Here is a 7,936-nt window from a genome sequence, read left to right as displayed (position 1 = left end):
ACTTGGTGGAAAAACCCCCAGAATTTATTGAATAATCAATTTCTTACCCACTCAATTTCTCAAATGATGGAGAACCCAGAAAAAGCCAGTCATTTATAAACAATGTGAGATTCTTTTTTTTTTTTTTTTTTTTTTTTTTTTTTTTTAAAAAACAATGTGAGATTCTTTTCACCATTGGGGGAGCTAGAACATATTAAATAAGGGGGGGGGGGTGAAAGACTTTGGAAGGATGGTAAATGAGAACAGCAGAGTGGAAGGCCATTGCAAATGAAAGAATAATTTCTTTTTCAAACTGTTATTATTGTTATAAATACTAAAATAGAAGTTGTTTTAGCTAAAGTGCTCTTATTAATGCTTAAAAAACTAGAATTGATCATTTTTTTTAAAAATTGTCAAGAAGATGGATGGTAGGATTCAAAAATGACAAAAATTATGAAACAGCAGTCTGGGATCTCTCTTCCCCAAACGGTCTGTTGAACTTGGCAGCACACATCGATCAACGAAGGCTCAACAGAGGACGTATCCAATAAGACTGTTATTACTCCCCACTTTACAGATCATTATTCAAGTGAGGGTTATTCATTGATTCAGACTGTTCATGAACAACAAATGTGTAAAAGTTTGTTTTTATCCATTAAAGGTCAGGGCCGTGGAGTATTGTGTGATTTTTGATAGCATCACAGTCACAAAACCTGCTTTTATGCAGATCAACAGTCACTTTGACATTTTTGATCTTTTGGATAATTAGAACCTCCAAATGGATTGGTGTCCTGACCATGCATTGGCTGTGTAAGCATAACCTCAGGTTAATTGGTGAACAGGAGACAGTATTGGAACACTTCATGCTTGAAGAATTGTCTCAGGTCTAGGAGTACCAATATCTTGCTCTCTTTAAGGTGTCATGTCCATACCTAGAATTCAGAGAGTTTTTTTTATATGTTTAAAGACACCTTTTTTACCTCCTATGACTGAGAGACACTTTTAGCGAAGTGTTATGTTTGGTAAGGCACTATAAGTGAGATCTTATAGTTAGTCATACAATGTAAGGCCAGGTTAGCAGGAGGATTTTGAACTTAATTCTACATCCAACTGGGAGGCAGTGAAGTGAAACTAACACAATTGTGATGTGTTCACTTCTGGTAGTTCCTGCTAACAATCTTGCCGCTGCATTTTTAACAAGCTAAAGATTTTTTAAGGAACTTTTAGGGCACATTGCTAACTAGCAAATAGTTACAGTAAGCCAGCCTAGATCTAACAAATGCAAGGATTACTTTTTCAGCATTACTTTTAGATAATACATTTTTGATATCAGTTATATTGCGCAGGTAGCCCGGCTGCGTTGAGAGGGTTGCATCAGGAAAGGCATCCGGCGTAAAACATTGCCAAGATAACCATGCGACTCATCCGCACGTGAAAGGATGATTCGCTGTGGCGACCCCTGATGGGAATGACCAAAAGAGAAAGAGTTATATTGCGCAGGTGAAAAAAATGCAATTTTACAAACCTGTGATATGTGAGCCTTAAATGATAATCCTGGTAGAAAGAAAAACCCCAGATGAAGGATTCTCAATCTCAAAACTGTTTACCTCTGCTCCTGTTTTCAAGGCAAAGTGAGGTAAACACAGATGCAAACATTTTGTCCTGGTTGTAGTTGTCATGACAAATCATATCTTTTACGATTCAATACCAGGAAAGCATAAGCTAGGAAAGTGATTGATCCAAAATTTGCACGACATTCTGTGCATCAAATATTAGGTAATTTGTTATTATATTGATAGGTAAAGTCAGTTTAAACAACACAGGAAGTCTCTTTGTAGTTCATCATATTAAATGACTTCACGTTACCTGTCTTGAATTATCATCTCATTAAATGATACAGCTGTTTGATCATGTGACACATGGTAGAAAGTCACAATTTACTTCATAAATCATTCAAATACAGATGTCCAAAACAACAGAATTAACACTGGTGCAATAAGATCATGTTAGAAGCACAATTCAGTCCAATGTTTTAAATTTGGACTGTGAAATAATCATATTCATAGACATCTGGTTGTTTATCCGATTCTTTGTCCCTTTCCTACGATCATTGTGATCATCTGCCATAAAGTTAAACTGAATTTATACAGTGTCATTTAAAATAAATTACATTGTTAGAATTCTCTGACTTTCTACAGACTTTTTTCATTATTTATTGTACCTCAGTTCCAATTCAGACACCCATATGTTTATCTATATTGTTGACCTGTGTGTTTCAATCAGATGATCAGTCATTTCATGTTTAGGTGTCCAGGGTATAACACAGAATGATCTCAATCAAATACAAGCAAAAGGGAGGGAAAGGCACAGCAACAACCAGATTGGTCAAGGGACTCTCAGGAATCTGGTGGTGTTCCCTCACTTACTATTAAGCTGCCAAGTGAGGAGGAAAGTTTGTGCAGAACAGAGTGGAACCTGCTAATTTGGAAAGTTTGCATGTGCCATTGGATGAGAGTAATTTCAGCAGTGCAACTATAACTCCCAAAACCGTGGTTTTGATAAAGATTAGTATGCCAGGGATTGTATGTCACCTAAATAAATGGTAAATACATCTGCAGTAGCAAGTACAGTAGTAGTTGTTCAACATTAATTTGTAAAACTAATTCTGTACTCGCTACTGTGGATATTTTTACCAAAATATACTTTGAAAGATAAACTTGATGACTTTTCGAGGTAATAACTCTTTTCTTTTTATAAGAGACTGAGTTGTTACTCAGAAGTTGATAAAGAAAACATTATTAAAGTGATTAAGGTGCAAAAGCTCTTGTGTTTATGTTATGTTATCATCTTTCTTGCTATTTTTCCAAAAGTATTGTTTGAAGGAACTTTAATTCAAAAGAGCATCCAGGGAAAACTTATATTAGTACCCCCCTCATATTATCTCATCCAGTGGCTTTAATCATATAAGTTTCTCTTATTTACATTTTTTAACCTACAAACTTTGGGTTTTATATTTTTCAGGTGAGACTCTTTCTATACCACTGGGAATATGATGATCTAAAGACAGTTCACAAAGTTAAATGGGAAGCTTTTTTGAATTCTATGAAATGATGAATGAATAAGTTATCTTGTGGTGCAAGTTCTATTCTAGAGTATAGCTTGTTAATGCACTGATGGGACAAAAAAAAAACAAAACAAAAAAGATTGACTGATGGAGACGTGCAGTTCTTAAAAATGCTTTTTCAAATCCCCCCCCAGCTGGTCCAAAATTCTGCAGCAAGTCTTGTAGCTCAGCGGCCTTGTGGTCATGTGTCCGCCCTGAAACTGGAAGGTCCAGTTCAAATCCATGGCCCAGTCATGCTCCTTAAACTTAGCATTAAGGGGTTGGATTGGGGGTTAAAGCACCAAATGGTTACTGAGCGCTGCTGTGTCTGCAGCTCACCGCTCCACTAGGGGATGGGTCAACAAATTTCACACATCTAGGTTTGTGACACTTGATGGGGCAAAAAAGTAAAAAAAATAAGTTAACTTACTTACACAATGTAAGTACCGGTACTTATATTAGTACCCCCCCTCACTACTTACTTACGCAATGTAAGTAAGTAGTGTAAGTAAGTTAACTTACTTACCCTTCGGTTGGTGGTTCGATCCCCGCTCTCCCCAGCCAGCTGTTGTCTCCCGAGCTCTCCTGCAGCTCACCGCTCCCCCAGGGGATGGGTCAAAGGCGGAGAACAAATTTCACACACATATGTGTGTGACAGATAGTGGGACTTTACAATGGTACAGAAAATATGTCCTTTTTTCTGTCACCTTTAGTCTGAATGTTGTTTGTTGGCTTGCATTGAAATAAAGGGAAATTACAGAATGTTTTGAGGCATAAGATTGGTCAAAAACCTCAGTCAAAGCTAAATAAACACCCTAGGACATGGACAATTGATTCTAAATTGCAAAGTTCTGCTTCAGAATTTGGGACAAAATGCTGACTCACCAGTCAGAAGAAGTCTAATTGAAATATAATGAGCTTGAAGCAGAAGGAACGTTGTGTTCCAAATCATTTTACTTCTGGCCAACTGACATCACATCATTTGTGCAGTCTGCTGTTATTTATTTTATCAGTATGAAGAAACCAAATTGCAAAAGAAACATGTACTGGGGTTTTATTATTTTTTTTAAGGTTAACAAAGTAGTTTGCACACCATTTTGGCTGCTTTTCCTTTTTTTTTTTTAATTCGATGTCTTACGTGTGAAATCTTACCCACATCATAATTGATGGGGGAAAATTTTAATGTTAAGTAACAGAAAGAAAACTTGCCATTTTAATCATACTAGCTTCCCTTCCTTCATTCAGCTGTGCTCTTGATGTCTTTGTATGCTTTGCAGGTAAATTTCCCACTGACAACCACTTGTTTAGAAAAAGAATACCCTACTTATACTTGCCAATAACATTTTAAGAGAACTTTAGCAAGGCTGTGTATTGGTTAGTATTTTTGCCTCACATCAAGAAGGTCCTGGTTAAAGCCCAGGGTCCTTTCTATGTGGCTTTGTGTATTCCCATGCATGCAGTAACTTCAAATGTATTCATTCTTTTAATCATTATTAACTGTATTCTTCTGTCATCTACTCATTTGGACCTCAACCAACAGCTCTTATCTATTTATCATTTGCCCTTTTCCCATGTTCTCTTCTAAAATATCCATCTCCTCCCCATCAGTATTTCCTCAGCATTGCTTCAAACTGTGCCCAAACACTCTATTCATCCATGCACTCATCCTTTGTTTTCTACCTTTTCACTCATTTCCATTCATACCTTCTTTTCTCTTACCCAGAAAGACCCATTTTAATTTATCTACTTCTTAGCTATACTCCCACTTCATTGCCCAACCGATTCCTTGCTCCTGTTCATTCACTCTCCTCTTTCATTCATTCATTCATTCTCTCCAACCGCCCCCTTCTATCTATTCCCATAATCAGACTTTTACTGATGTCTGATTTATTCTTTATGGTAGCAAATATTCTGCATTAGGTCTCCAGATTTTTAGCAGTTTTTGTGGTCCATCCATTCATTCATTTCCTGAACCTGCTAAATAAATCCCTTTCGGGGATGGCTTGTCCTGTTGGGCAAAGACAGGGTACACCCTGGACATGTCTCCTGTCTGTCACAGGGCCAGTTTTAGTAGTATGCACTATTAATATAAGGAGAAATTTGTTGACCAAACCAAAAGATAAGGAAGATGACACTACCAAGATGAGAGGTGATAGTAGTCTTGAGATACATCTAAAAAGATGAAGCCATATTGTGCCAATGTAATATTCAAACTAGAGTTTTAGTGTTTGTATTTTAAAAGCTGTGACACATTGGTTAACAGAGACTCAGAGGGTATTTATATACTGTATAAATACAGAATTCAGTTTGAAAAGAGGCAGATTAATCCCAAAACCCACTTCATGTTAAAATGTCATTGGGGAAGATATTTCTTCTCTGTGCCCTTTTCCAGGTGGTTCTTAGAGTGATGCATACTGCATTTAAATGATGATATAAATTTTGATTTGCACCTCGACTGCTGGATGACCAGAAATTGTGCCTTCATAAAAGCTTGTGGGCTGGCCCAGAGCGTCCATCTGACACTCCCAAAACTCTTAAAGTACTGTTGAGGGAAGTTCACTTCCTCTGCATCCCTGGCATCGCCCTTTGGGACCGCCACTGGGGTGCGGCTCACCTTTGCAATGCAGTTAGTGTGTTCTTCACATTAATTTCTAACATCTTAAGTTCTTTTATAACAATGGCACTGAATGTAACATCTGGAACGGGACAATATACCCTGTTATGAAAAGGCTGCCTTCAGGAGATGGTTTGACTGGACTGATCAAAAGAAGATACCTCTTCTTGGTACATTCCCAGCGTTGGCCCGCAGCTAATCGAAACTGACCTGTGTGCAGCCATTATCTTCATGAGCTTTCAAGAGCCCTTTGGAAACAAAAGTCAGTAAAGTTGAAAAATAATGAATATAAAATGAAATAATTTAATCAATGTCAGTCTTACTTTCTTTATTGATTAATGATACTGCTTCGTCAAATGCAAAGTTAAAATTTAATACATATAAATGTATTTTTGTTTTAATGACTGGAAACAGTGTTAGTCTACAATCGTTGCTCACTTGGGCTGACAATGGCTAAAAAAATGAAATAATACACGCACAAATGTGTTACTGTTGCTTTCTGATGAGAACTGGGAGTTCAGGTTCAGGTACAAAGAGATGAATGGAGTGAGGTAATGCTGGACCTCAGTGAGTAACAAACAGAACTGGAGGGAGAGCAAAAACTGTCCCCGGTCTGAACTTTTTTAATCAATTAACTGCATTATGTTAATCTGGGATGCACTCCATGTTCCCTGTAGCTCTCAGTTTACTCAGAAACCTAAAGATGAGCCAAGACACTGAAAACTAAGAGACAAGTTCATTTCCTGCTGTCCAGTAAATGAGGTAATCAATTGTGGATCCTGCAGGCCATCTGTCCGTCTGTGAGTTGTCTTAAGGTTCTGCTTCCAGCATGTGAATGCTGTGTTATCTTCATCAGTTTGTCTTGTCATTCACCAAAGTTTTAATGGCACCCTGATTTTTTATGAGCATTAATACCGTTTCAACTTGATGCAGGGAGTTTCTAAATCACTACATGTAAATGTGCACCCGAACTCAATTAAATAGAAAAAACAAAAAACAAAAAAACAGATACATTCTTGGTTCCACCACATGTAGGTGAGTGGTAACATCTGCAGCTTTTAAGAGCAACATGAAGCCGTTTTTGTTTTGCACAGAAAAGGTTGCAATTGCTTTGAAGCACGCATCCCAAATGCAATTCTTGACAGTAAAGGAGCCAGAGTTCACTGCTTTCAGGCATCACACCACATCAAGGCCGTTTAAATGACCCAGAGAAGTAGCCATGACTAAAAATAAAGAGGCACAAAGACCAAGAATAGCCTTGGCATGAGAGGAGGGAGCGAATTACTGCTGCGATAAGCCATGGTCCCTACTCAAGCAGTTGGATCAAAATGTGGCGGGGGAACGCAAATTGGTACCAGCTGTGTGGCCTTGGAGTATGCCGCTGCAGACAGGAGACAGGGTCCAACTATGTGGATTAATCATTTACTCATATAACACAGCCGTGTTGGAAACCTCAGGCACTCAGTGCATTTATCTCCATTCATGTGTGGTGGCACTCAGGCTTGGCGAGGGGATGTGTGCATGCATGCACACATGTGACTCCGAAAACAATGCTGGCCTCCGTGCCCACCATCCATAGCGGCTGAAGTTGAAGGGAAGAATGCTAAGTCAGTGGCTTGGTCTTCTCAGTGTTAGAAACCATTAGCACCATGATTGTTTTAAGACATCCTTCCCTATCTCATTTCCCACCACAATGTCCTCAGAAAAAAAAAAAAAAATCCCCCAAAAATCTTGGTGTCAGTGTAGTTGACTTGTACATAAACCATTCGGCCTACATTTTGGTTTCTGCAGCAATTCAGAGATCGAGTCCCAGGTTTTCTAGGAACAGCATATTCTGGGAAAATGCGGCAGTAAAATTTTTCAGGGAACTATATTTCAGTGGAAGCTTTTGATTTAGGAAAGTGTGATGTTGGCTGTCAAGCCAGTGGGACACGCAGACAGCAAATGAGGTTTATAACCATGAGAAATGCAGACTTTCAAGGAAAATTTGAAGCAGTCGCTGACGCAGAGCCTCACAGAGTGAATGCTTTGAAAATGCAACACATACGACCATGTCACATAAACTGCTGAGTTCATATGGGCTGAATCACACACCTTATTTTACAGATGAAGGTTAAACACCCAGCGTCATAATGAGAATTTTAATGGCCGCACACACGTACAGAAAATTCATTGCCTTGATGAGTTGTTGGTATGCAGGACAGAACTCCCAAGTATTACTAATAAAGTCTCTGTTTATG

Source organism: Oryzias latipes, chromosome 10 (assembly GCF_002234675.1).
Source record: "Oryzias latipes chromosome 10, ASM223467v1".
NCBI lineage: Eukaryota > Metazoa > Chordata > Actinopteri > Beloniformes > Adrianichthyidae > Oryzias > Oryzias latipes.
Note: the sequence above shows the minus strand (reverse complement) of the source record.